The sequence below is a fragment of the Bombina bombina genome, chromosome 5 (genome assembly GCF_027579735.1).
Source record: "Bombina bombina isolate aBomBom1 chromosome 5, aBomBom1.pri, whole genome shotgun sequence".
Taxonomy (NCBI): Eukaryota; Metazoa; Chordata; class Amphibia; order Anura; family Bombinatoridae; genus Bombina; species Bombina bombina.
Genome location: NC_069503.1, coordinates 918,614,045 through 918,641,447, shown reverse-complemented (window position 1 = coordinate 918,641,447; position 27,403 = coordinate 918,614,045). Strand labels below are relative to the sequence as shown.

The following is a 27,403-nucleotide window of genomic DNA, read 5'->3' as shown; positions in this document are numbered from 1 at the left end:
CTGATTATGCAAATTTACGGGGGTTGACTGGTCCTTTAGCACTAATGTGTGTATCATACACTGGTAGGGATAAATAATAGCCACGTCACTGCTTGTTTAAAAGGGACAGTCTACTCCAAAATGTTTATTGTTTAAAAAGAGATAATCCCTTTATTCCCTAGTTTTAAGCAGCAAACACAGTTATATTAATATACTTTTTCCCTCTGTGATTACCTTGTATCTAAGACTCTGCAGACTGTGTCCTTATCTCAGTGCTATTTCCAGAGTTGCATTTTAGGCAATTAGTGCTGACTCATGAATAACTCCACAGAAATGAGCACAATGATATCTATATGACACACATGCACTATCAGTGTCTTGTTGTGAAAAGCTATAAAAATGCACTCAGATAAGAAGCGGTCAGCAGGTGCTTAGAAACAGGCAGAAATGTAGTGGTATAAATGTTTAAGTATATTAAAGGAACAGTAAACCTACAAAATAATGTTATATAATTCTGCACATAGTGCAGAATTATATAACATTAGCTTAGCGCCAACTTTGTTCATCAATGGATTGCAGAGATATTTTATTCCAAAGTTAATTTTTCCTGAATGCTGCTCTACTGAGCAGTGGTCTTTCTTTTCATAAGCGCTTCGCAGGCACGCTGTCTGGTCACAGCACGCATGATCGCACCATTAAACTGAATGTCACTCGCTCCCGCTACCAGTCCAGAGCGAGCTACATTCAGTTTAATGACGCGATCATGCGTGCTGTGACCAGACAGCGTGCCCGCGAATCGCTTATGAAAAGAAAGAACCGCTCGCTCAGTAGAGCCAGAACCGGCATTCAGGAAAAATTAACTTTGGAATAAAATATCTCTGCAATACTTTGATGTATAAAGTTGGCGCTAAGCTAATGTTATAATAATTCTGCACTATGTGCAGAATTATTATATTATTTTGTAGGTTTATTGTCCCATTAACATTGTACACTAGATTTTTCTTTGCATAAATAAACATGTGTTAACATAAACAGGAGCCTGCAGGAGTCAGTAATCTGTATTTTCATATGCAGGGAAGGGGGGGGGGGGAAGGTGGATAGTGTCTGCTCTTTTTGTTTACCCAGCCAATTTCAGTGGTTGTCCCAGACTACCTGATCAACAGTGCTAAGCTGGGAGCTTCTAACTAAGGTTTTAAAAGTTTTTCTACTTGATTTTTAGATCAGCATCTGTGCATATTCTTCTTTATAGTAGTGTCTATTACATGCAGTTACAGTCGTATGCAAAAGTTTTGGCACCCCTGACAATTTCTATGATTTTCATTTATAAATAATTGGGCGTTTGGATCAGCAATTTCATTTTGATCTATCAAATAACTGAAGGACACCATAATATTTCAGTAGTGAAATGAAGTTTATTGGATTAACAGAAAATGTGTGATATGCATCAAAACAAAAAAATTAGACAGGTGCATAAATTTGGGCACCCTTGTCATTTTGTTGATTTGAATACCTGTAACTACCTAGCACTGATTAATTGGAACACACAATTGGTTTGTTGAGCCCATTAAGCCTTGAACTTCATAGACAGGTGCATCCAATCACGAGAAAAGGCCAATTGCAAGTTGTTGTTCTCTTTGACTCTCCTCTGAAGAGTGGCAACATGGGGGCCTCAAAAACTCTCAAATGACCTGAAAACAAAGATTGTTCAACATTATGGTTTAGGGGAAGGCTACAAAAAGCTATTGCAGAGATTTAAGCTGTCAGTGTCCACTGTGAGGAACATAGTGAGGAGATGGAAGACCACAGGCACAGTTCTTGTTAAGGCCAGAAGTGGCAGGCCAAGTAAAATATCGGAGAGGCAAAGGATAGTGAAAACGGTCAAAGACAGCCCACAGACCACCTCCAACATCATCTTGCTGCAGATGGTGTCCCTGTGCATCGTTCAACAATTCAGCACACTTTGCACAAGGAGAAGCTGTATGGGAGAGTGATGCCATGCCACAGACAGAGTCGCTTAAGGTATGCAAACGCACATTTGGACAAGCCAGCTTCATTTTGGACTGATGAAACAAAGATTGAGTTATTTGGTCATAACGAAGGGCGTTATGCATGGCTGCAAAAGAACACAGTGTTCCAAGACAAACACTTGCTACCCACAGTAAAATTTGATGGATGTTCCATCATGCTGTGGGGCTGTGTGGCCAGTGCCGGTACTGGGAATCTCGTTAAAACTGAGGGTCGCTACTAATTGGTCACAACATAAGATTATATTAGCAAGAGATTTCAATATCAATATGTCCAAACACATAGAGGGCATCACCAAACTCACACCTAAACAACTCAGACATAACAGAATAGTCAATGCTATTCATGAACACTTAGCCCCACATGCACTTCTCGACTCATGGGTTACTCTGTACGGACACACAACAGATACTACCTTCTATTCATCAGCCCACAAAAATTACACGAGAATCGATTATATTTTCACCAGCCAGATTCTCCAGCCTCTATTTCAGACATCGACAATCCATCCTTGTGTCTGGTCTGATCACTCTATCCTCACGATTCAGTTAAAAGGGCTAATAGACACACATAGAGCCAGAACATGGACATGTGACCCCTCATAGTTAAAAGACCCACTACTTAAAGAAAGGCTCAACCACGCACTCACTGAATTCTGGGACATTAACAGAGGTTCTACATTGAATCCTATTTCTCCCTGGGCGGCACATAAGACATATATCCAGGGTCTGCTCATCAGGGAGAAAACAATACGAAATAACCAATATAAATCCCTATTATAACAATTACATACAGAAATACAAACTCTGGAGACTCGCCACAGACTAACACATAGAAAAGACATACTCTCTACATTGGAAACCAAAAGGTCCCATTTAGCCAATCTTTTAAATAACCAATCAATTAGAGCAATTCAGAAGCTCAACACCCAATATTATATATATGCAAACAAACCAGATAAATTCCTGGCACACAAATTAAGGGAGCGATGCAGGGCATCTAACATAAGATCAATCTTGCTCCCTAGTGGAGCATCAGTATCTCATCCCCAACACATTGTAGATGCCTTTGCAGACTTCTATGGGAAACTCTACGATGGTAACAAAGTGACACACACACAACAGACCACATCGCAAACCACATCATTCTTAGAGGAAGCAGAACTAAGTTCTCTATCAGAGGAAGAAAGCGATAGTCTAAATGCACCAATAACGAGAGCAGAAGTGGTGGGGGTTATAAAGGATCTTAAGTCAGGGAAAGCAGCGGGGCCCGATGGGTTCGCCAGCGAATATTACAAAACTTTTAAAAATATACTAGTACCCCACCTTACTGACTTTTGTAACTACATATTAGAAGGCCACAATATCCCAAGCGACCTTTTACAAGCTAGAATCGTGGTAATCCCCAAACCCGGTAAGAACCATAAACTTTGCTCCAGTTACCGCCCCATCTCATTCATCAATCAAGACCTAAAAATCCTAACAAAAATTCTGGCCAATCGATTGAAGCATATCCTCCCTGGTCTGATCCACATGGACCAGGTAGGGTTTGTTAAAGATAGAGAAGCGCCGGATAATGTGCGCAGGATGGTGAGCATTATAGATTATGTGGGGAAAGTTTGGATGTCTTCTCTGCTCCTGTCATTGGACGCGGAGAAGGCATTCGACAGAATAGACTGGGATTACATGAGGGCGGTTCTGGCCCGGATGGGATTCGGAGGGGCTTTTATCAAAGCATTAAATATGATATATTCAACCCCCTCGGCTCAGGTTTCCGTCTCAGGCTACAAATCCAAATGCTTTCCTATACTAAACGGAACGAGACAGGGGTGCACGCTATCCCCCTTATCTTCGCACTCTGTATAGAGCCTCTAGCTGCTAAAATTAGACAATCACAAGATATTTCAGGAGTCAAGATTAAAGACCATGAATACAAATAAACGCTTTTTGAGGATGACATCCTCCTGACCCTAACTAAACCTCTTATTTCATTGCCTAATCTATATAAACTATTGAACCAATTTTCCCAAATCTCGGGGTATAAAATCAACCTTGACAAATGCGAAGCATTATCATTGGGCCTCCCAACACCACACCAGGAAACTCATAGAAACCAACTTTGACTTGAAATGGGCGACACACTCCCTCAAATACTTAGGGATACACCTGACCACTCAAACTAACCAGCTACACAAATATAATTACGAACCCATGTACAGAGAGATTAGGAAAAACATACACAAGTGGAAAACACACACTTTCTCGTGGATGGGCAGGCTCTCGGCGGTAAAAATGACTATCTTACCCCGTCTATTATATTTATTCCGGACGCTCCCGATAGAAGTCCCGACCGTTGAGCTAAAATCACTACAGTCAGAACTAGTCACATTCAAACCAATGGCCAGAATCTCTTCTACACTCATCACACAACATAGGACTCTGGGAGGAGTGGGAGCCCCTAACCTGTTAGAATATTATAGAGCAGCAAGACTAGCTCAAACTACACTATTGGGAGGAGGTTGGAAGGGAGTCCTATGGACAACATTGGAGGCTGACCTGAGGGGGTCTACCCATATGGATGATATTTTGTGGAGAAAATACACTACAGGAGGTTCATCCAACAAAACTCGATCCCACATTCTAGACAATACCACTCATTTATGGACTCTATTGGCTAAACAACAGAAATTACTACCTCACCATTCATTGCTGTGCCCAATCAGGTATCTCCTCCCTAGAGATATTCAGACTTAAGCAGACAAATGGGCTAACAAAGGTCTATACAGGGTGGCGAATTGGATGGAAGGGAAGACACCTAAGACTTTCACCCAAATACAGACACAAATAGATCCAATTAAGTTACAGTGGTTCCATTATCTCCAAGTTAATTTGACCATCCAACAGTACATTAGGGAACCCCGCCCTAGCTTACCCACAGTTCTAGAAAATCTACTGAGCACTACACATAGACCTAAACAGGCGATATCCAAAATATACTTGGAAATTCAATCGCTAAATAATAAAATTAAACCCAACATAATCCTTAAATGGGAAGAGGATTTACACATGACCAAAGATAAAAAATGGTGGGATAGAGTCTTTCATTCAGCTTGCTCAGGCCTCTTGAGTGCAGACCTCAGGGAAAACACAATCAAAACCTTGTTCAGATGGTACCTAACTCCAGTTAAAACCCAACATATGTCCCCTACTAACAACAGACTTTGCTACAGGGGCTGTGGGGAAATAGGCTCCTACCAACATATGTGGTGGGACTGCATCTTTATACAACCGATATGGGCTCAGTTGTCTTCCCTTCTGGGTTCAGTGCTGGAGGAACAGATTCAACTGACACCCGCACAGGCTCTTCTACACGTACCTTTACACCGATTTAATAAACATATAAACACATTCATTAAGATCACTTGCAAGGTCACAAGAATGAGCATAGCCAAGTACTGGAAAATTAAAGCTCCCCCATGAGAGGAAGTTAAAAACAAATTAGCACTAACTTATCGAATGTATGAATCCGCCTCTAAAATCCTGGATTCACAAACACAATTTGAGAGAGTCTGGTTCTATTGGACACTTAATGGGAACCCTGACACATAAACTTTATAAGGCTATTTTCAAAAACAAACACAAGTGGCTTCAATACTGGCGGGGGGGGGGCTCGGCATCCTACTTTACTTTATTCTTCTTTGCCTAACCAATCAAGGAGTCGTCTACACAGCTTACATGCCGATAACTGGTAGGCACTTCATATACTTCTTATGATTTCTCCTCCTTTCTTCTTTCATCTCTTCTTACCTTCTGATACACTAGTATCGTTACATGGTTTAAAATGTAGGTTGTTCTTTTTTTCTCTTCAATGAGACAAAATCTGGCTTCCTATGAGTGATGACATAGACAAGGATAGGAGCAAGGCCCAGTCCTCAGGTTCTTATTCCGAATGGTACCTTCCCAACATCATATGACTTTAACAGAGATCAAGAACTTTTAGAGCTACTTCGTATATCTTGTTTTTGTCTATACACTTTTTGTTAATAGGCCAGATATGTTTATTGTAATATGACGAACCATGGTTATGTCTATTTCTTCTTTTATATACCAATAAAAACGATTCAAACATAAAACTGAGGGTCGCATGGATTCCACTCAATATCAGCAGATACTTGAGAATAATGTTGAGGAATCAGTCACAAAGTTGAAGTTACGCCGGGGCTGGATATTTCAACAAGGCAACGACCCAAAACACTGCTCAAAATCTACTCTGGCATTTATGCAGAGGACCAAGTACAATGTTCTGGAATGGCCATTCCAGACCTGAATATCATTGAAAATCGGTGGGGTGATTTGAAGCTGTCCATGCTCAGCAACCATCAAACCTAACTGAATTGGAGATGTTTTGCAAGGAGGAATGGTCCAAAATACCTTCATCCAGACACTCATTACAGGCTATAGGAAGCATCTAGAGGCTGTTATTTCTGCTAAAGGAGGCTCTACTAAATATTGATGCAATATTTCTGTTGGGGTGCCCAAATTTATACACCTGTCTAATTTTGTTTAAATGCATATTGCACATTTTCTGTTAATCCAATAAACCTAATTTCACTACTGAAATATTACTGTGTCCTTCAGTTATTTGATAGATCAAAATGAAATTGTTGATCCAAACACCCAATTATATATAAATGAAAACCATGGAAATTTTAAGGGGTGCCTAAACTTTTAAATACGACTTTATATAAAAATTGGTCTATACTGACACTTTAATATAACAATGTAAGTTGGCAAAGCTGTTGAATGGATAGTAAAGGTGTTAGCTATCTTTTTAAACAATTTTGGAGCAGACTATTTATTGTCTTTAAAAACAAAAACAAAAAACTGGTGTTTGAGAATTTGTTGTGGTCCTGTTATGTCAAGTTCTGTTTGTGCCAAGACAGAAAGGTGGGTTGTAGCTGTGGACACCTAATAGATTGAAAGAGGGTCATTTTTACAGACACACAGAACTGAAAGAAAAAAGCAAGAGAGAGTTGGATTGAGAACTAAAGTTCAGAACGAGATTGACAGTCTAGGTGCTGATCAGTGTGCAATTTGTAAGCTCATATTGATTAAACCTATATGGAAATGAAACTTGAGACTTTAAAGGGACATGATTTAAAAATAGTATGCAATATTAAACACATTTGCAATTCACTTTTATCTAATTAGCTTCATCCTCTTGATATCTTTTGTTGAAAGGCATATCTAAAGAGGCTCAGTAGCTGCTGATTGGCGGCTGCACATAGATGCCTCGTGTGATTGGCTTGCCCATGTCCATTGCTATTTCTTCAATAAAGGATATCTAAATAATGAAGCAAATTAGAATGTTGTTTAAAATTATATTCTCTACCTGAATCATGAAAGAAAATTTTTGAACACAGAAACCTGCCAGATTTGTTAGAAAACTGCTTCCAAGCAGAACAAAGAACTAAAAGGAGACTTTGCTGAAACATCTTGCACAGTATTTTCACACCTGAGACTCCTGTGTGTGATTACAGTGATCTTTCTCCTATCAGTGTATGCCAAATTCAACTAACAAACAATTAAATGGACAGTAAAGTAAAAATCTTTCATGATTCAGATAGAGCATGTCATTTTAAGCAACTTTCCGATTTACTTCTATGGTCTTATTTGCTTCATAGACTTGTCTTGGTATACTTTGTTAAAGTATGTAGGCTCAGGAGCAGCAATGCTCTATTGGGAGTTAACCGCTGATTGGTGGCTGCACATATATGCCTTTTGTCGGTAGCTCACCGGATGTGTTCAGCTAGCTCCCAGTAGTGCACTGCTGCTCCTTCAACAAAGGATATTAAGAAAATGAAGCAATTATTTGATAATAAAAGCAAATTGTTTAAAATTGTATGCTGAATCTGATTCATGAAAGAAAAACAGAATTTATGTTTACCTGATAAATTTCTTTCTCCAACGGTGTGTCCGGTCCACGGCGTCATCCTTACTTGTGGGATATTCTCTTCCCCAACAGGAAATGGCAAAGAGCCCAGCAAAGCTGGTCACATGATCCCTCCTAGGCTCCGCCTACCCCAGTCATTCGACCGACGTTAAGGAGGAATAATAGCATAGGAGAAACCATATGGTACCGTGGTGACTGTAGTTAAAGAAAATAAATTATCAGACCTGATTAAAAAACCAGGGCGGGCCGTGGACCGGACACACCGTTGGAGAAAGAAATTTATCAGGTAAACATAAATTCTGTTTTCTCCAACATAGGTGTGTCCGGTCCACGGCGTCATCCTTACTTGTGGGAACCAATACCAAAGCTTTAGGACACGGATGAAGGGAGGGAGCAAATCAGGTCACCTAAATGGAAGGCACCACGGCTTGCAAAACCTTTCTCCCAAAAATAGCCTCAGAAGAAGCAAAAGTATCAAACTTGTAAAATTTGGTAAAAGTGTGCAGTGAAGACCAAGTCGCTGCCCTACATATCTGATCAACAGAAGCCTCGTTCTTGAAGGCCCATGTGGAAGCCACAGCCCTAGTGGAATGAGCTGTGATTCTTTCGGGAGGCTGCCGTCCGGCAGTCTCGTAAGCCAATCTGATGATGCTTTTAATCCAAAAAGAGAGAGAGGTAGAAGTTGCTTTTTGACCTCTCCTTTTACCGGAATAAACAACAAACAAGGAAGATGTTTGTCTAAAATCCTTTGTAGCATCTAAATAGAATTTTAGAGCGCGAACAACATCCAAATTGTGCAACAAGCGTTCCTTCTTTGAAACTGGTTTCGGACACAGAGAAGGTACGATAATCTCCTGGTTAATGTTTTTGTTAGAAACAACTTTTGGAAGAAAACCAGGTTTAGTACGTAAAACCACCTTATCTGCATGGAACACCAGATAAGGAGGAGAACACTGCAGAGCAGATAATTCTAAAACTCTTCTAGCAGAAGAAATTGCAACTAAAAACAAAACTTTCCAAGATAATAACTTAATATCAACGGAATGTAAGGGTTCAAACGGAACCCCCTGAAGAACTGAAAGAACTAAATTGAGACTCCAAGGAGGAGTCAAAGGTTTGTAAACAGGCTTGATTCTAACCAGAGCCTGAACAAGGCTTGAACATCTGGCACAGCTGCCAGTTTTTTGTGAAGTAACACCGACAAGGCAGAAATCTGTCCCTTCAGGGAACTTGCCGATAATCCTTTTTCCAATCCTTCTTGAAGGAAGGATAGAATCCTAGGAATCTTAACCTTGTCCCAAGGGAATCCTTTAGATTCACACCAACAGATATATTTTTTCCAAATTTTGTGGTAAATCTTTCTAGTTACAGGCTTTCTGGCCTGAACAAGAGTATCGATAACAGAATCTGAGAAACCTCGCTTCGATAAAATCAAGCGTTCAATCTCCAAGCAGTCAGCTGGAGTGAAACCAGATTCGGATGTTCGAACGGACCCTGAACAAGAAGGTCTCGTCTCAAAGGTAGCTTCCAAGGTGGAGCCGATGACATATTCACCAGATCTGCATACCAAGTCCTGCGTGGCCACGCAGGAGCTATCAAGATCACCGACGCCCTCTCCTGATTGATCCTGGCTACCAGCCTGGGGATGAGAGGAAACGGCGGGAACACATAAGCTAGTTTGAAGGTCCAAGGTGCTACTAGTGCATCCACTAGAGCCGCCTTGGGATCCCTGGATCTGGACCCGTAGCAAGGAACTTTGAAGTTCTGACGAGAGGCCATCAGATCCATGTCTGGAATGCCCCATAGTTGAGTGACTTGGGCAAAGATTTCCGGATGGAGTTCCCACTCCCCCGGATGCAATGTCTGACGACTCAGAAAATCCGCTTCCCAATTTTCCACTCCCGGGATGTGGATAGCAGACAGGTGGCAGGAGTGAGACTCCGCCCATAGAATAATCTTGGTCACTTCTTCCATCGCTAGGGAACTCCTTGTTCCCCCCTGATGGTTGATGTACGCAACAGTCGTCATGTTGTCTGATTGAAACCGTATGAACTTGGTCCTCGCTAGCTGAGGCCAAGCCTTGAGAGCATTGAATATCGCTCTCAGTTCCAGAATATTTATCGGTAGAAGAGATTCTTCCCGAGACCAAAGACCCTGAGCTTTCAGGGATCCCCAGACCGCGCCCCAGCCCATCAGACTGGCGTCGGTCGTGACAATGACCCACTCTGGTCTGCGGAATGTCATCCCTCGTGACAGGTTGTCCAGGGACAGCCACCAACGGAGTGAGTCTCTGGTCCTCTGATTTACTTGTATCTTTGGAGACAAGTCTGTATAGTCCCCATTCCACTGACTGAGCATGCACAGTTGTAATGGTCTTAGATGAATGCGCGCAAAAGGAACTATGTCCATTGCCGCTACCATCAACCCGATCACTTCCATGCACTGAGCTACGGAAGGAAGAGGAACGGAATGAAGTATCCGACAAGAGTCCAGAAGTTTTGTCTTTCTGGCCTCTGTTAGAAAAATCCTCATTTCTGAGGAGTCTATAATTGTTCCCAAGAAGGGAACCCTTGTTGACGGGGATAGAGAACTCTTTTCCACGTTCACTTTCCAGCCGTGAGATCTGAGAAAGGCCAGGACGATGTCCGTGTGAGCCTTTGCTCGAGGGAGGGACGACGCTTGAATCAGAATGTCGTCCAGGTAAGGTACTACTGCAATGCCCCTTGGTCTTAGCACCGCTAGAAGGGACCCTAGTACCTTTGTGAAAATCCTTGGAGCAGTGGCTAATCCGAAAGGAAGCGCCACAAACTGGTAATGTTTGTCCAGGAATGCAAACCTTAGGAACCGATGATGTTCCTTGTGGATAGGAATATGTAGATACGCATCCTTTAAATCCACCGTGGTCATGAATTGACCTTCCTGGATGGAAGGAAGGATAGTTCGAATGGTTTCCATCTTGAACGATGGGACCTTGAGAAATTTGTTTAAGATCTTGAGATCTAAGATTGGTCTGAACGTTCCCTCTTTTTTGGGAACTATGAACAGATTGGAGTAGAACCCCATCCCTTGTTCTCTTAATGGAACAGGATGAATCACTCCCATTTTTAACAGGTCTTCTACACAATGTAAGAACGCCTGTCTTTTTATGTGGTCTGAAGACAACTGAGACCTGTGGAACCTCCCCCTTGGGGGAAGTCCCTTGAATTCCAGAAGATAACCCTGGGAGACTATTTCTAGCGCCCAAGGATCCAGAACATCTCTTGCCCAAGCCTGAGCGAAGAGAGAGAGTCTGCCCCCCACCAGATCCGGTCTCGGATCGGGGGCCAATATTTCATGCTGTCTTGGTAGCAGTGACAGGTTTCTTGGCCTGCTTTCCCTTGTTCCAGCCTTGCATTGGTCTCCAAGCTGGCTTGGCTTGAGAAGTATTACCCTCTTGCTTAGAGGACGTAGCACTTTGGGCTGGTCCGTTTTTACGAAAGGGACGAAAATTAGGTCTATTTTTTGCCTTGAAAGGCCTATCCTGAGGAAGGGCGTGGCCCTTACCCCCAGTGATATCAGAGATAATCTCTTTCAAGTCAGGGCCAAACAGCGTTTTCCCCTTGAAAGGAATGTTTAGTAACTTGTTCTTGGAAGACGCATCAGCCGACCAAGATTTCAACCAAAGCGCTCTGCGCGCCACAATAGCAAACCCAGAATTCTTAGCCGCTAACCTAGCCACTTGCAAAGTGGCGTCTAGAGTGAAAGAATTAGCCAATTTGAGAGCATTGATTCTGTCCATAATCTCCTCATAAGGAGGAGAATCACTATTGAGCACCTTTATCAGTTCATCAAACCAGAAATATGCAGCTGTAGTGACAGGGACAATGCATGAAATGGGTTGTAGAAGGTAACCCTGCTGAACAAACATCTTTTTAAGCAAACCTTCTAATTTTTTATCCATAGGATCTTTGAAAGCACAACTATCCTCTATGGGTATAGTGGTGCGTTTGTTTAAAGTAGAAACCGCTCCCTCGACCTTGGGGACTGACTGCCATAAGTCCTTTCTGGGGTCGACCATAGGAAACAATTTTTTAAATATGGGGGGAGGGACGAAAGGAATACCGGGCCTTTCCCATTCTTTATTAACAATGTCCGCCACCCGCTTGGGTATAGGAAAAGTTTCTGGGAGCCCCGGCACCTCTAGGAACTTGTCCATTTTACATAGTTTCTCTGGGATGACCAACTTTTCACAATCATCCAGAGTGGATAATACCTCCTTAAGCAAAATGCGGAGATGTTCCAACTTAAATTTAAATGTAATCACATCAGATTCAGCCTGATGAGAAATGTTCCCTGAATCAGTAATTTCTCCCTCAGACAAAACCTCCCTGGCCCCCTCAGATTGGATCAGGGGCCCTTCAGAGATATTAATATCAGCGTCGTCATGCTCTTCAGTAACTAAAACAGAGCAGCCACGCTTACGCTGACAAGGGTTCATTTTGGCTAAAATGTTTTTGACAGAATTATCCATTACAGCCGTTAATTGTTGCATAGTAAGGAGTATTGGCGCGCTAGATGTACTAGGGGCCTCCTGAGTGGGCAAGACTCGTGTAGACGAAGGAGGGAATGATGCAGTACCATGCTTACTCCCCTCACTTGAGGAATCATCTTGGGCATCATTGTCATTATCACATAAATCACATTTATTTAAATGAATAGGAATTCTGGCTTCCCCACATTCAGAACACAGTCTATCTGGTAGTTCAGACATGTTAAACAGGCATAAACTTGATAAGAAAGTACAAAAAACGTTTTAAAATAAAACCGTTACTGTCACTTTAAATTTTAAACTGAACACACTTTATTACTGCAATTGCGAAAAAACATGAAGGAATTGTTCAAAAATCACCAAATTTTCACCACAGTGTCTTAAAGCCTTAAAAATATTGCACACCAAATTTGGAAGCTTTAACCCTTAAAATAACGGAACCGGAGCCGTTTTAAGCTTTAACCCCTTTACAGTCCCTGGTATCTGCTTTGCTGAGACCCAACCAAACCCAAAGGGGAATACGATACCAAATGACGCCTTCAGAAAGTCTTTTCTAAGTATCAGAGCTCCTCTCACATGCGACTGCATGCCATGCCTCTCAAAAACAAGTGCGCCACACCGGCGCGAAAATGAGACTCTGCTTATGCTTTGGGAAAGCCCCTAAGAAATAAGGTGTCTAATACAGTGCCTGCCGATATTATTATATCAAAATACCCAGATAGAATGATTCCTCAAGGCTAAATATGTGTTAATAATGAATCGATTTAGCCCAGAAAAGTCTACAGTCTAAATAAGCCCTTGTGAAGCCCTTATTTACGATCGTAATAAATATGGCTTACCGGATCCCATAGGGAAAATGACAGCTTCCAGCATTACATCGTCTTGTTAGAATGTGTCATACCTCAAGCAGCAAGAGACTGCACACTGTTCCCCCAACTGAAGTTAATTGCTCTCAACAGTCCTGTGTGGAACAGCCATGGATTTTAGTTACGGTTGCTAAAATCATTTTCCTCATACAAACAGAAATCTTCATCTCTTTTCTGTTTCTGAGTAAATAGTACATACCAGCACTATTTCAAAATAACAAACTCTTGATTGAATAATAAAAAACTACAGTTAAACACTAAAAAACTCTAAGCCATCTCCGTGGAGATGTTGCCTGTACAACGGCAAAGAGAATGACTGGGGTAGGCGGAGCCTAGGAGGGATCATGTGACCAGCTTTGCTGGGCTCTTTGCCATTTCCTGTTGGGGAAGAGAATATCCCACAAGTAAGGATGACGCCGTGGACCGGACACACCTATGTTGGAGAAATGTTTATTTCATGTCCCTTTAACTACTGAAAGCTTAGTATTGCCAAATGCATATACTTATCTCTTTGTTTTAGAATAAGTTTTCAATAAAAAGTCATCTTATTTCATAGCAATCTGGTGTTCTGGTGTCTTTTTCAGAAGTAATAGCTACACTTGGCACTTTGCCTGGTGCAAAACAAACAAATGACAAAGCAAAGCATAAAGGGCTAGTTTATTGCGCTAGCGCCAAACCGTTTACACCGCACTTGTTGTGTTTTTGCTAGTTGTTTTCATTTTGCTGATATTACAAAGTGATTTATGCTTCAATCCTGATAACTGTAGTTAACTGTTCTCAAAAACTAAAAAGTTGTTCAAAACACTTCAAAAATACATGACAAAGTATAGTTACACTCATTAAAGGGACAGTAAAGGTTCAGAATAATGTTCTATAATTCTGCTCAAATACATTTATTTATTCAAGCTATTGGAATAAATGTAGCTCGCTCCCACTACTAGACTAGAGCGGGAGAGAGTTACATTTATTCCAATAGCGCGACCGGTCGTGCTGTGACTAACCAACAAGCCGTGAAGCGCTTTGGATATTCAAGCCCGCTCAGTAGATCCTGGAGCTGAGTCCAACGTTCACTGAAAATACTTTTACATTTTTGAAGTTACCGCTTAAATAATGTTATATAATTCTGAATAATGTTATATAATTCTGCAGTGTGCAGAATTATATAACATTATTCTGAACCTTTACTGTCCCTTTAACACTGTCAAAAAAAAAAAAAGTTCTAAGGGCTCATAAGGGATGGATAGATATACACATTATGACTATATCAAAATATATATATAACAGAATTTATGCTTGCCTGATAAATTACTTTCTCCAACGGTGTGTCCGGTCCACGGCGTCATCCTTACTTGTGGGATATTCTCTTCCCCAACAGGAAATGGCAAAGAGTCCCAGCAAAGCTGGTCACATGATCCCTCCTAGGCTCCGCCCACCCCAGTCATTCGACCGACGGACAGGAGGAAATATATATAGGAGAAACCATATGATACCGTGGTGACTGTAGTTAGAGAAAATAATTCATCAGACCTGATTAAAAAACCAGGGTGGGCCGTGGACCGGACACACCGTTGGAGAAAGTAATTTATCAGGCAAGCATAAATTCTGTTTTCTCCAACATTGGTGTGTCCGGTCCACGGCGTCATCCTTACTTGTGGGAACCAATACCAAAGCTTTAGGACACGGATGAAGGGAGGGAGCAAATCTGGTCACCTAGACAAAAGTATCAAATTTGTAAAATTTGGCAAAAGTGTGCAGTGAAGACCAAGTCGCTGCCTTACATATCTGGTCAACAGAAGCCTCGTTCTTGAAGGCCCATGTGGAAGCCACAGCCCTAGTGGAGTGAGCTGTGATTCTTTCAGGAGGCTGCCGTCCGGCAGTCTCATAAGCCAATCGGATAATGCTTTTAAGCCAAAAGGAAAGAGAGGTAGAAGTCGCTTTTTGACCTCTCCTTTTACCAGAATAAACAACAAACAAGGAAGATGTTTGTCTGAAATCTATAGTAGCCTCTAAATAGAATTTTAGAGCACGGACTACGTCCAAATTGTGTAACAAACGTTCCTTCTTTGAAACTGGATTCGGACACAAAGAAGGTACAACTATCTCCTGGTTAATATTTTTGTTGGAAACAACTTTCGGAAGAAAACCAGGCTTAGTACGCAAAACCACCTTATCTGCATGGAACACCAGATAGGGCGGAGAACACTGCAGAGCAGATAACTCTGAAACTCTTCTAGCAGAAGAAATTGCAACCAAAAACAAAACTTTCCAAGATAATAACTTAATATCTACGGAATGTAAGGGTTCAAACGGAACCCCTTGAAGAACTGAAAGAACTAGATTTAGACTCCAGGGAGCAGTCAAAGGTCTGTAAACAGGCTTGATCCTAACCAGAGCCTGAACAAATGCTTGAACATCTGGCACAGCTGCCAGTCTTTTGTGAAGTAAAACAGATAAAGCAGAGATCTGTCCCTTCAGAGAACTTGCAGATAATCCTTTCTCCAAACCTTCTTGTAGAAAGGATAGAATCTTAGGAATTTTTATCTTGTTCCATGGGAATCCTTTAGATTCACACCAACAGATATATTTTTTCCATATTTTATGGTAAATTTTTCTAGTTACAGGCTTTCTAGCCTGAATCAGAGTATCTATTACAGAATCTGAAAACCCACGCTTTGATAAAATCAAGCGTTCAATCTCCAAGCCGTCAGTTGGAGGGAAACCAGATTCGGATGTTCGAATGGACCCTGAACAAGAAGGTCCTGTCTCAAAGGTAGCTTCCATGGTGGAGCCGATGACATATTCACCAGGTCTGCATACCAAGTCCTGCGTGGCCACGCAGGAGCTATCAAGATCACCGAGGCCCTCTCCTGATTGATCCTGGCTACCAGCCTGGGGATGAGAGGAAACTGTGGGAATACATAAGCTAGGTTGAAGGTCCAAGGTGCTACTAGTGCATCTACTAGGGTCGCCTTGGGATCCCTGGATCTGGACCCGTAGCAAGGAACCTTGAAGTTCTGACGAGACGCCATCAGATCCATGTCTGGAATGCCCCATAATTGAGTTATTTGGGCAAAGATTTCCGGATGGAGTTCCCACTCCCCCGGATGGAATGTCTGACGACTCAGAAAATTCGCTTCCCAATTTTCCACTCCTGGGATGTGGATCGCAGACAAGTGGCAGGAGTGATCCTCCGCCCATTGAATTATCTTGGTCACTTCTTTCATCGCCAGGGAACTCCTTGTTCCCCCCTGATGATTGATATATGCAACGGTCGTCATGTTGTCTGACTGAAACCTTATGAATTTAGCCTTTGCTAGTTGAGGCCAAGCTCTGAGAGCATTGAATATCGCTCTCAGTTCCAGAATGTTTATCGGGAGAAGAGACTCTTCCCGAGACCATAGACCCTGAGCTTTCAGGGATTCCCAGACCGCGCCCCAGCCCACTAGGCTGGCGTCTGTCGTGACAATGACCCACTCTGGTCTGCGGAAGCTCATTCCCTGTGACAGATTGTCCAGGGTCAGCCACCAACGGAGTGAATCTCTGGTCTTTAGATCGACTTGAATCGTCGGAGACAAGTCTGTATAATCCCCATTCCACTGTCTGAGCATGCACAGTTGTAATGGTCTTAGATGAATTTGTGCAAAAGGAACTATGTCCATTGTTGCAACCATCAATCCTATTACTTCCATGCACTGCGCTATGGAAGGACGAGGAACAGAATGAAGTACTTGACAAGAGCTTAGAAGTTTTGATTTTCTGACCTCTGTCAGAAAAAACAGAATTTATGTTTACCTGATAAATTTCTTTCTCCAACGGTGTGTCCGGTCCACGGCGTCATCCTTACTTGTGGGATATTCTCTTCCCCAACAGGAAATGGCAAAGAGCCCAGCAAAGCTGGTCACATGATCCCTCCTAGGCTCCGCCTACCCCAGTCATTCGACCGACGTTAAGGAGGAATATTAGCATAGGAGAAACCATATGGTACCGTGGTGACTGTAGTTAAAGAAAATAAATTATCAGACCTGATTAAAAAAACCAGGGCGGGCCGTGGACCGGACACACCGTTGGAGAAATAAATTTATCAGGTAAACATAAATTCTGTTTTCTCCAACATAGGTGTGTCCGGTCCACGGCGTCATCCTTACTTGTGGGAACCAATACCAAAGCTTTAGGACACGGATGAAGGGAGGGAGCAAATCAGGTCACCTAAATGGAAGGCACCACGGCTTGCAAAACCTTTCTCCCAAAAATAGCCTCAGAAGAAGCAAAAGTATCAAACTTGTAAAATTTGGTAAAAGTGTGCAGTGAAGACCAAGTCGCTGCCCTACATATCTGATCAACAGAAGCCTCGTTCTTGAAGGCCCATGTAGAAGCCACAGCCCTAGTGGAATGAGCTGTGATTCTTTCGGGAGGCTGCCGTCCGGCAGTCTCGTAAGCCAATCTGATGATGCTTTTAATCCAAAAAGAGAGAGAGGTAGAAGTTGCTTTTTGACCTCTCCTTTTACCTGAATAAACAACAAACAAGGAAGATGTTTGTCTAAAATCCTTTGTAGCATCTAAATAGAATTTTAGAGCGCGAACAACATCCAAATTGTGCAACAAACGTTCCTTCTTTGAAACTGGTTTCGGACACAGAGAAGGCACGATAATCTCCTGGTTAATGTTTTTGTTAGAAACAACTTTCGGAAGAAACCCAGGTTTAGTACGTAAAACCACCTTATCTGCATGGAACACCAGATAAGGAGGGGAACACTGCAGAGCAGATAATTCTGAAACTCTTCTAGCAGAAGAAATTGCAACTAAAAACAAAACTTTCCAAGATAATAACTTAATATCAACGGAATGTAAGGGTTCAAACGGAACCCCCTGAAGAACTGAAAGAACTAAATTGAGACTCCAAGGAGGAGTCAAAGGTTTGTAAACAGGCTTAATTCTAACCAAAGCCTGAACAAAGGCTTGAACATCTGGCACAGCTGCCAGCTTTTTGTGAAGTAACACCGACAAGGCAGAAATCTGTCCCTTCAGGGAACTTGCCGATAATCCTTTTTCCAATCCTTCTTGAAGGAAGGATAGAATCCTAGGAATCTTAACCTTGTCCCAAGGGAATCCTTTAGATTCACACCAACAGATATATTTTTTCCAAATTTTGTGGTAAATCTTTCTAGTTACAGGCTTTCTGGCCTGAACAAGAGTATCGATAACAGAATCTGAGAGACCTCGCTTCGATAAGATCAAGCGTTCAATCTCCAGGCAGTCAGCTGGAGTGAAACCAGATTCGGATGTTCGAACGGACCCTGAACAAGAAGGTCTCGTCTCAAAGGTAGCTTCCAAGGTGGAGCCGATGACATATTCACCAGATCTGTATACCAAGTCCTGCGTGGCCACGCAGGAGCTATCAAGATCACCGACGCCCTCTCCTGATTGATCCTGGCTACCAGCCTGGGAATGAGAGGAAACGGCGGAAACACATAAGCTAGTTTGAAGGTCCAAGGTGCTACTAGTGCATCCACTAGAGCCGCCTTGGGATCCCTGGATCTGGACCCGTAACAGGGAACTTTGAAGTTCTGACGAGAGGCCATTAGATCCATGTCTGGAATGCCCCACAGCTGAGTGACTAGGGCAAAGATTTCCGGATGGAGTTCCCACTCCCCCGGATGCAATGTCTGACGACTCAGAAAATCCGCTTCCCAATTTTCCACTCCCGGGATGTGGATAGCAGACAGGTGGCAGGAGTGAGACTCCGCCCATAGAATAATCTTGGTCACTTCCTCCATCGCTAGGGAACTCCTTGTTCCCCCCTGATGGTTGATGTACGCAACAGTCGTCATGTTGTCTGATTGAAACCGTATGAACTTGGTCCTCGCTAGCTGAGGCCAAGCCTTGAGAGCATTGAATATCGCTCTCAGTTCCAGAATATTTATCGGTAGAAGAGATTCTTCCCGAGACCAAAGACCCTGAGCTTTCAGGGATCCCCAGACCGCGCCCCAGCCCGTCAGACTGGCGTCGGTCGTGACAATGACCCACTCTGGTCTGCGGAATGTCATCCCTTGTGACAGGTTGTCCAGGGACAGCCACCAACGGAGTGAGTCTCTGGTCCTCTGATTTACTTGTATCTTTGGAGACAAGTCTGTATAGTCCCCATTCCACTGACTGATCATGCACAGTTGTAATGGTCTTAGATGAATGCGCGCAAAAGGAACTATGTCCATTGCCGCTACCATCAACCCGATCACTTCCATGCACTGAGCTACGGAAGGAAGAGGAACGGAATGAAGTATCCGACAAGAGTCCAGAAGCTTTGTTATTCTGGCCTCTGTTAGAAAAATCCTCATTTCTGAGGAGTCTATAATTGTTCCCAAGAAGGGAACCCTTGTTGACGGGGATAGAGAACTCTTTTCCACGTTCACTTTCCAGCCGTGAGATCTGAGAAAGGCCAGGACGATGTCCGTGTGAGCCTTTGCTCGAGGGAGGGACGACGCTTGAATCAGAATGTCGTCCAGGTAGGGTACTACTGCAATGCCCCTTGGTCTTAGCACCGCTAGAAGGGACCCTAGTACCTTTGTGAAAATCCTTGGAGCAGTGGCTAATCCGAAAGGAAGCGCCACGAACTGGTAATGTTTGTCCAGGAATGCAAACCTTAGGAACCGATGATGTTCCTTGTGGATAGGAATATGTAGATACGCATCCTTTAAATCCACCGTGGTCATGAATTGACCTTCCTGGATGGAAGGAAGGATAGTTCGAATGGTTTCCATCTTGAACGATGGGACCTTGAGAAATTTGTTTAAGATCTTGAGATCTAGGATTGGTCTGAACGTTCCCTCTTTTTTGGGAACTATGAACAGATTGGAGTAGAACCCCATCCCTTGTTCTCTTAATGGAACAGGATGAATCACTCCCATTTTTAACAGGTCTTCTACACAATGTAAGAACGCCTGTCTTTTTATGTGGTCTGAAGACAACTGAGACCTGTGGAACCTCCCCCTTGGGGGAAGTCCCTTGAATTCCAGAAGATAACCCTGGGAGACTATTTCTAGCGCCCAAGGATCCAGAACATCTCTTGCCCAAGCCTGAGCGAAGAGAGAGAGTCTGCCCCCCACCAGATCCGGTCCCGGATCGGGGGCCAATATTTCATGCTGTCTTGGTAGCAGTGGCAGGTTTCTTGGCCTGCTTTCCCTTGTTCCAGCCTTGCATTGGTCTCCAAGCTGGCTTGGCCTGAGAAGTATTACCCTCTTGCTTAGAGGACGTAGTACCTTGGGCTGGACCGTTTTTACGAAAGGGACGAAAATTAGGTCTATTTTTTGCCTTGAAAGGCCGATCCTGAGGAAGGGCGTGGCCCTTACCCCCAGTGATATCAGAGATAATCTCTTTCAAGTCAGGACCAAACAGCGTTTTCCCCTTGAAAGGAATGTTTAGTAGCTTGTTCTTGGAAGACGCATCAGCCGACCAAGATTTCAACCAAAGCGCTCTGCGCGCCACAATAGCAAACCCAGAATTCTTAGCCGCTAACTTAGCCAATTGCAAAGAGGCGTCTAGAGTGAAAGAATTAGCCAATTTGAGAGCATTGATTCTGTCCATAATCTCCTCATAAGGAGGAGAGTCACTATCGAGCACCTTAATCAGTTCATCAAACCAGAAATATGCGGCTGTAGTGACAGGGACAATGCATGAAATGGGTTGTAGAAGGTAACCCTGCTGAACAAACATCTTTTTAAGCAAACCTTCTAATTTTTTATCCATAGGATCTTTGAAAGCACAACTATCCTCTATGGGAATAGTGGTGCGTTTGTTTAAAGTAGAAACCGCTCCCTCGACCTTGGGGACTGACTGCCATAAGTCCTTTCTGGGGTCGACCATAGGAAACAATTTTTTAAATATGGGGGGAGGGACGAAAGGAATACCGGGCCTTTCCCATTCTTTATTAACAATGTCCGCCACCCGCTTGGGTATAGGAAAAGCTTCTGGGAGCCCCGGCACCTCTAGGAACTTGTCCATTTTACATAGTTTCTCTGGGATGACCAAATTTTCACAATCATCCAGAGTGGATAATACCTCCTTAAGCAAAATGCGGAGATGTTCCAATTTAAATTTAAATGTAATCAAATCAGATTCAGCCTGCTGAGAAATGTTCCCTAAATCAGTAATTTCTCCCTCAGACAAAACCTCCCTGGCCCCCTCAGATTGGGTTAGGGGCCCTTCAGAGATATTAATATCAGCGTCGTCATGCTCTTCAGTAACTAAAACAGAGCAGCCACGCTTACGCTGACAAGGGTTCATTTTGGCTAAAATGTTTTTGACAGAATTATCCATTACAGCCGTTAATTGTTGCATAGTAAGGAGTATTGGCGCGCTAGATGTACTAGGGGCCTCCTGAGTGGGCAAGACTCGTGTAGACGAAGGAGGGAATGATGCAGTACCATGCTTACTCCCCTCACTTGAGGAATCATCTTGGGCATCATTGTCATTATCACATAAATCACATTTATTTAAATGAATAGGAATTCTGGCTTCCCCACATTCAGAACACAGTCTATCTGGTAGTTCAGACATGTTAAACAGGCATAAACTTGATAAGAAAGTACAAAAAACGTTTTAAAATAAAACCGTTACTGTCACTTTAAATTTTAAACTGAACACACTTTATTACTGCAATTGCGAAAAAACATGAAGGAATTGTTCAAAATTCACCAAATTTTCACCACAGTGTCTTAAAGCCTTGAAAATATTGCACACCAATTTTGGAAGCTTTAACCCATAAAATAACGGAACCGGAGCCGTTTTAAGCTTTAACCCCTTTACAGTCCCTGGTATCTGCTTTGCTGAGACCCAACCAAACCCAAAGGGGAATACGATACCAAATGACGCCTTCAGAAGTCTTTTATAAGTATCAGAGCTCCTCTCACATGCGACTGCATGCCATGCCTCTCAAAAACAAGTGCGCAACACCGGCGCGAAAATGAGACTCTGCCTATGCTTTGGGAAAGCCCCTAAAGAATAAGGTGTCTAAAACAGTGCCTGCCGATATTATTATATCAAAATACCCAGAATAAATGATTCCTCAAGGCTAAATAAGTGTTAATATCAATCGATTTAGCCCAAAAAAAGTCTACAGTCTAAATAAGCCCTTGTGAAGCCCTTATTTACAATCGTAATAAACATGGCTTACCGGATCCCATAGGGAAAATGACAGCTTCCAGCATTACATCGTCTTGTTAGAATGTGTCATACCTCAAGCAGCAAGGGACTGCAAACTGTTCCCCCAACTGAAGTTAATTGCTCTCAACAGTCCTGTGTGGAACAGCCATGGATTTTAGTTACGGTTGCTAAAATCATTTTCCTCATACAAACAGAATTCTTCATCTCTTTTCTGTTTCTGAGTAAATAGTACGTACCAGCACTATTTGAAAATAACAAACTCTTGATTGAATAATGAAAAACTACAGTTAAACACTAAAAAACTCTAAGCCATCTCCGTGGAGATGTTGCCTGTACAACGGCAAAGAGAATGACTGGGGTAGGCGGAGCCTAGGAGGGATCATGTGACCAGCTTTGCTGGGCTCTTTGCCATTTCCTGTTGGGGAAGAGAATATCCCACAAGTAAGGATGACGCCGTGGACCGGACACACCTATGTTGGAGAAATCCTCATTTCTAAGGAATCTATTATTGTTCCCAAGAAGGGAACTCTTGTTGACGGGGACAGAGAACTTTTTTCTTTGTTCACCTTCCATCCGTGAGATCTGAGAAAGGCTAGGACGATGTCCGTATGAGCCTTTGCTTTTGACAGGGACGACGCTTGAATCAGGATGTCGTCCAAGTAAGGTACTACTGCAATGCCCCTTGGTCTTAGAACCGCTAGAAGGGACCCTAGTACCTTTGTGAAAATCCTTGGAGCAGTGGCTAATCCAAATGGAAGTGCCACAAACTGGTAATGCTTGTCCAGAAAAGCGAACCTTAGGAACTGATGATGTTCCTTGTGGATAGGAATATGTAGATACGCATCCTTTAAATCCACGGTAGTCATAAATTGATTTTCCTGGATAGTAGGTAGGATCGTTCGAATAGTTTCCATTTTGAACGATGGTACCCTGAGAAATTTGTTTAGGATCTTTAGATCCAAAATTGGTCTGAATGTTCCCTCTTTTTTGGGAACTATGAACAGATTGGAATAAAATCCCATTCCTTGTTCTCTTATTGGAACTGGATGTATCACTCCCATCTTTAACAGGTCTTCTACACAATGTAAGAATGCCTGTCTCTTTATTTGGTTTGAAGATAATTGAGACCTGTGGAACCTTCCCCTTGGGGGTAGTTCCTTGAATTCCAGGAGATAACCTTGAGAAACTATTTCTAGCGCCCAAGGATCCTGAACATCTCTTGCCCAAGCCTGAGCAAAGAGAGAAAGTCTGCCCCCCACTAGATCCGGTCCCGGATCGGGGGCTATCCCTTCATGCTGTTTTGGTAGCAGTGGTAGGCTTCTTGGCCTGCTTACCCTTGTTCCAGCCTTGCATTGGTTTCCAGGCTGGTTTGGGTTGTGAAGTATTACCCTCTTGCTTAGAGGATACAGAATTAGAGACTGGTCCGTTTCTGCGAAAGGGACGAAAATTAGGCTTATTATTAGCCTTAAAAGACCTATCCTGTGGGAGGGCGTGGCCCTTTCCCCCAGTGATGTCTGAAATAATCTCTTTCAAATCAGGTCCAAATAATGTTTTACCTTTGAAAGGAATGTTAAGCAATTTTGTCTTGGAAGACACATCCGCTGACCAAGACTTTAGCCAAAGCACTCTGCGCGCCAAGACAGCAAACCCTGAATTTTTCGCCGCTAATCTAGCTAATTGCAAAGCGGCATCTAAAACAAAAGAGTTAGCCAATTTAAGTGCTTGAACTCTGTCCATAACCTCCTCATACGAAGATTCTTTACTGAGCGATTTTTCTAGTTCCTCAAACCAGAAACACGCTACCGTAGTGACAGGAACAATGCATGAAATTGGTTGTAGAAGGTAACCTTGCTGTACAAAAATCTTTTTAGGCAAACCCTCTAATTTCTTATCCATAGGATCTTTGAAAGCACAACTATCTTCGATAGGAATAGTAGTGCGTTTGTTTAGAGTAGAAACCGCCCCCTCGACCTTGGGGACTGTCTGCCATAAGTCCTTTCTGGGGTCGACTATAGGAAATAATTTCCTAAATATAGGGGGGGGGACAAAAGGTATGCCGGGCCTTTCCCACTCTTTATTTACTATGTCCGCCACCCGCTTGGGTATAGGAAAAGCGTCGGGGGGCACCGGAACCTCTAGGAACTTGTCCATCTTACATAATTTCTCTGGAATGACCAAATTGTCACAATCATCCAGAGTAGATAACACCTCCTTAAGCAGTGCGCGGAGATGTTCTAATTTAAATTTAAATGTCACAACATCAGGTTCAGCTTGATGAGAAATTTTTCCTGAATCTGAAATTTCTCCATCAGACAAAACCTCCCTCATGGCCCCTTGAGATTGGTATGAGGGTATGTCAGAACAGTTATCATCAGCGTCCTCTTGCTCTTCAGTGTTTAAAACAAAGCAATCGCGCTTTCTCTGATAAGTAGGCATTTTGTATAAAAGATTTGCTATGGAGTTATCCATTACAGCCGTTAATTGTTGCATGGTAATAAGTATTGGCGCACTAGATGTACTAGGGGCCTCCTGTGTGGGCATAACTGGTGTAGACACAGTAGGGGATGATGTAGTATCATGTTTACTCCCCTCATTTGAGGAATCATCTTGGGCAATATCATTATCTGTTGCATTACTGTCCTTACTTTGTTTGGACACTATGGCACAATTATCACATAAATTTAAATGGGGAGACACATTGGCTTTCATACATATAGAACATAGCTTATCTGATGGTACAGACATGTTAAACAGGCTTAAACTTGTCAACAAAGCACAAAAAACGTTTTAAAATAAAACCGTTACTGTCACTTTAAATTTCAAACTGAAAACACTTTATTACTGAATATGTGAAAAAGTATGAAGGAATTGTTCAAAATTCACCAAAATTTCACCACAGTGTCTTAAAGCATTAAAGGTATTGCACACCAAATTTCAGAGCATTAACCCTTAAATTAACGGAACCGGAGCCGTTTTTACATTTAACCCCTATACAGTCCCAGAATGAGGCTCTGTCTATAACTAGAAAGGCCCCCATCTGAAAAAGGTGTCCAACACAGCGCCTGCCGTTTTTCTAAACGTTCCCCAAGATTATAATACCAATAATTAGTTAGAATCTGCATAATATGCCTAGTAAAGCAATTGTTTTAGCCCAGAAAAATGTCTACCAGTTTTTAAGCCCTTTTTGAAGCCCTTTATTCTTTTATGTTTAACTAAGAAAATGGCTTACCGGTCCCCATGAGGGGAAATGACAGCCTTCCAGCATTACACAGTCTTGTTAGAAATATGGCTAGTCATACCTTAAGCAGAAAAGACTGCTAACTGTTTCCCCCAACTGAAGTTACTTCATCTCAACAGTCCTGTGTGGAAACAGCAATCGATTTTAGTTACTGTCTGCTAAAATCATCTTCCTCTTACAAATCTTCATCCTTTTCTGTTTCAGAGTAAATAGTACATACCAGCACTATTTTAAAATAACAAACACTTGATAGAAGAATAAAACTACATTTAAACACCAAAAAAAACTCTTAACCATCTACGTGGAGATGTTGCCTGTGCAACGGCAAAGAGAATGACTGGGGTGGGCGGAGCCTAGGAGGGATCATGTGACCAGCTTTGCTGGGACTCTTTGCCATTTCCTGTTGGGGAAGAGAATATCCCACAAGTAAGGATGACGCCGTGGACCGGACACACCAATGTTGGAGAAATATATATATATATATATATATATATATATATATATACACACACATACATACACACACATACATACACATACATATATATATTGTGCATTATAGCCCTTTGTCATTAAGCAGATAAAAACCATGATAAAATATATATATATGCAATATTCATATTAAATAAAAATTTTAAATATGTATTTACTGTAAATAATTCACATTTACTACATTTCCCACTTTTTTCTCCATTGATCTCTATATGGGAATTCATGCATGTGCAAGTGGAAAATTCAGTTTTCGTCGCTATTCAGGTTAACGCTAGCACAAAATTTGTTTGTTTTTAAAACTTGTAATACGAACGCAATCCCGAAAAGCGCAAAAATTAAAATCCAAGTGGATTTTTCGCTTACGCTAAAAAAAGGGGAAAAAATACTGCAGCACTTGTAATCTAGCCCAAAATGTTTAAGAGTTACAGCGTAGGTATTTTTTTTTTTTTTTTACAGGTACAAAACCCTTTATCCAAACTGACTGGGGCCAGAAAAGCTTTGTATTTTGGAATATTTGTATATCTGCATCTGTAAAATGGGACCAAGTGTAAATAACTTATGTCACTTAGGCAATATTTACATGAGATAATACAGCTTATACATGTAACCTAAAAAGTAGTTTTATATAATTTTAATACTTTTCTATACATAGTACCATTAGGAAAATAGTGCATTACTGTAATCAGAAAGGTAATAGTTGTTGTTTTACATAAATATTGACTAGCATTTGCATTTTGGAGCACAAAAAACAAACCAAAGACGCAGGGAGAGAAATATGTGACTTACCTGTGGTGAAAATTGTCATTTTTAATATTTTTTTTTTTTTTTTTAAATACTAATGAAAAAGTCTGGATTTTGGAATTATTTTGGAATTCCAGATCTAGGGATTTTTACCTGTATGATTATTTTGCATTAATACACACTTCTCTGGCTTTTAAAACCAGTGTGATTATAATAATATATTTAAATCACTTACCTTGTGCTGACATGGAGAAATTGCCCTTGTAATTAGTAGTCACACATTTGATATTAATTATGAAGTTTTTATTCCTGCAAGAAAGAAACATTTAGGTGAATTTTCCAATAATATCAGAAAGCTTATCTAGAAAAGCATTGGAAAAAAACAGACTGATAAGGGTCCATAGCTGCATAACATGTGTGATATAT

The 27,403-nt window shown here is 42.0% G+C and overlaps 1 protein-coding gene across 2 annotated transcripts in view; it reads right to left on the bottom strand.

Annotated features, from left to right (window-relative positions):
- MTFR1 (mitochondrial fission regulator 1) overlaps nt 1-27,403 on the bottom strand; it is a 202,670-nt gene that overhangs the window by 145,422 nt on the left and 29,845 nt on the right. Inside the window, exon 2 of one of the 2 annotated variants that reach the window (XM_053715077.1) lies at nt 27,213-27,286. The exons of the other annotated variant lie outside the window; for it this stretch is intronic. The gene's annotated coding sequence lies outside the window, so the exon portion shown is untranslated. The remainder of the gene's footprint in view (nt 1-27,212; nt 27,287-27,403) is intronic. 2 annotated transcript variants of the gene reach the window in all.